This window comes from Elephantulus edwardii, unplaced genomic scaffold (genome assembly GCF_000299155.1).
Source record: "Elephantulus edwardii isolate Elephantulus edwardi_28Jun2011 unplaced genomic scaffold, EleEdw1.0 scaffold00111, whole genome shotgun sequence".
NCBI classification, from domain to species: domain Eukaryota; kingdom Metazoa; phylum Chordata; class Mammalia; order Macroscelidea; family Macroscelididae; genus Elephantulus; species Elephantulus edwardii.
Window position 1 is genome coordinate 9,424,245 of NW_006399861.1, and position 3,421 is coordinate 9,427,665.

Consider the following 3,421-nt stretch of genomic DNA (forward strand, 5'->3'; position numbering starts at 1 on the left):
CTATGAATTTGGAGATACAACAATAGTTATAGAAAGGCTTCAGGCCTTTTTATCTTTATTTTTATATATTTACATTTATACTTACATATTTCTATTTTTGCGTGTATATATGTGTGTGTATATATGTGTGTGTGTGTGTGTGTGTGTGTGTGTGTGTGTATGTGTATATTTGGAAGCAGGAGTGGCATCCATTTCCTAAACAAGTTGCCTCTGGAAACACAGTGAACTTTGATAAATGTCCATAGTTGTAGAGGGGCTTCAAGCCTTTTGTTCATAGAGTTGCTATGAGTCATGCTCAACTCAAATGCAATCAATAACACAACAACAGTAACACACACACACACACACACACACACACACACATATATATCTATATATCTCTATCTCTAGATTTAGATCTGCATAACACCATTGTTACAAAATAGGACAGACATAGAGAGGTTGGGAAAAGAGAGGATACATAATGAAAACTGCATTAGATGAGATGAGAGGAAGAACTGTCTGAAAGGGATTATATATGTATGACAACAAATGGAACAAGGGGTAAATTACAAGGAGGACTGGTGAAATGAGAGGTGAAGGGGGAAGAAAATGTATAATAAAAAATTAAAACACTTCCTATATTAAAAAATAGAAAAAAATTATGTAAAGAATTTATGAACACCAAAATATTGTCATGTTTTCAAGAATAAAAAAATAGTACTTTTTCATTCATTAACCAGTAGCATAATATTTTCCAGGGACTTGTAATTCATCTGAAATCCTGTGGCTCCCTTTATCTACAAAAAAAAAATAGAATACAAGAGACTGAAGAGCTGAAAAATACTAGCTATCTAGAATAAGATACAAATGAGAAATATTCAAGTATACATAGTTTCCAGCTGAAGAAACATAACAAACAGCTTCTCCATACTGTAGATTGTAAGAGAGAGAAAATGAATATCACTAACTGTACCTCAGAAGCCAATGTGGCTGTGAAACCCAAGACCATCACTGAGAAGATGCTCATTTCCATGACTCTGGTGATCATCACCTCACTGACAATGTTACTGAACTTGGCTGTGATCATGGCCATTTGCGCCACCAAGAAGCTCCACCAGCCTGCAAATTACCTGATCTGTTCTCTGGCCGTGACAGACCTCCTGATTTCCATTCTTGTCATGCCTCTGAGCATCATGTACATTGTCATGGACAGCTGGAAGCTTGGGTACTTCATCTGCGAGGTGTGGCTAAGTGTGGACATGACCTGCTGCACCTGCTCCATCCTCCATCTCTGTGTTATCGCCCTGGACAGGTATTGGGCCATCACCAATGCTATAGAATATGCCAGAAAGAGGACTGCCAAGAGGGCTGGGCTGATGATCATCATTGTCTGGACCATCTCCATCTTCATTTCCATGCCCCCTCTGTTCTGGAGGAGCCACCGCCAACTCAGTGCACCATCCAGCATGACCATGTCATCTACACTATTTACTCCACACTTGGGGCATTTTATATTCCTTTGACTTTGATACTTATTTTGTATTACCGGATTTACCATGCAGCCAAGATCCTTTATCAAAAAAGAGGATCAAGCCGGCACTTAAGCAACAGAAGTACAGATAGCCAAAATTCTTTGGCAAATTGTAAACTTACCCAGACTTTTTGTGTGCCTGACTTCTCCACTTCAGACCCCACTACAGAATTTTAGAAAATCCACACTTCCATTAGAGTTCCGCCTTTCAACAATGATCTAGACCACCCAGGAGAACGCCAGCAAATCTCAAGTACCAGAGAGCGAAAAGCTGCACGCATCCTAGGCCTGATTTTGGGTGCCTTTATTTTGTCTTGGCTGCCATTTTTCATCAAAGAATTGATTGTAGGACTGAGCATCTACACGGTGTCCTCTGAAGTGGCTGACTTTCTGACATGGCTTGGTTATGTTAATTCTCTAATCAACCCTCTACTCTACACAAGTTTTAATGAAGACTTCAAGCAGGCTTTTAAAAAGCTCAACAGATGCCGAGAACATACATAGACATAGAAAGTCAAAAGGCATGGCTTTATCAGCCTCATAAGTGGACAAGGGTAAGGGGTACAATTTATTAATTCTTGAACATAGTTCAGGAAAGAGTGTAAGTATATGCGGTCTTGCTTTTTATTTGATTGTTTTATTTAAGCGTTGCTATTTAGTCTGCTGTTTTCTACCTCTGATCTTATTTGTGGTATTTCATTTTAAATAAAATTTTTACTACAAACTCCTATTTCATAAAAGTAACAATAAGGCGGGATAGTAAATACTTTTTATGTTTTCCAGATATTTCAGTTAAACTTATGATCAGGAATGAAAAATAACTTCATTTATTTGCAGAACTTATAACTTAAAAGTTAAATGTGATAACTCTCCGAATGTGGCATTAAATTTGATGATATTACTCTATATGCATTCATATGATGGTGAACATTGCATAACTACACAAAAATAAAGAGAAAGTGGTCTATTGTCATCACCTGTTGCACCTGGTCCAGGGTCATTTACTGCAGTGCTGTGTCTGAATAGCCCACTCCTTGCATTTTTAACTAGCATAGCCAGTGTATACTTTTTAGTCCATGATTAAATTAACATCCTCCATTTCTAAAAAAGAAGCTGGAAACACTACAACTGCAATTTTCAAAGACTATTACTATGAATATGAAACATGGGCAAATAAGAAATAGCCTAAATTTACATTGTCTAATTTGTTACTCTACCACCTGTCAAGAGTAACCACTTGGCCCTCCTCCCATTTTAGAAATGTCCCAGCCAAGTCTGCTCATATATTCTCAGTCTAACAGGATTCAGATAAACATGTCAGATTTGGAGAATTTTTTGGAAAAGTTTTTAACAATCTACAGTAATTAAATTATAATATGACCTAAAAAATGGAAAGATAGTTGTACACATAAAAAGAAATAAAAGATTATAAATCGATGTTCACAGTAAAAGCTGCCTTCAAGAAATTAGTAGGAAATTGTGTCTCCTGGAATTCCTGGGACATCCTTGTCAAACTGAACCATGGGGCCAGAGGCTGCATGAGGGAACTGATGCCACATGAACATGTCCTTACTCAACCACATCTTATCTAAATTGACTGTAGTCATGTAGAAGCACTTACATAATTTGACATAGTGTAATGACAATAAACATTAAAAGTTTATAAATTTTTACAATACTTTGTTCAAACTAAGCAAGTGTTCTAAATCTATGCTTTGCATCTGCATCATCTCTCCTCCTTTGATTGCTCAGAAAATGTCAGCTTGCCTTCTCTCCACTACAGACCTTGTATTGCTTCTTTTATTTCTCTTGTTGTTGTTATGTGCCTTCCTGTCACTTGCAACTCATAGCGACCCTATTTACAACAGCCCTAAACTCTGCTTTGTCCTGTGCCAATCGCACTGTCTC

At 37.3% G+C, this 3,421-nt stretch overlaps 1 pseudogene; it reads left to right on the forward strand.

The window, feature by feature from the left end:
- The first annotated feature begins 935 nt into the window (after positions 1–935).
- Positions 936–2,017, forward strand: LOC102851160 (annotated as a pseudogene).
- Positions 2,018–3,421: the final 1,404 nt, after the last annotated feature.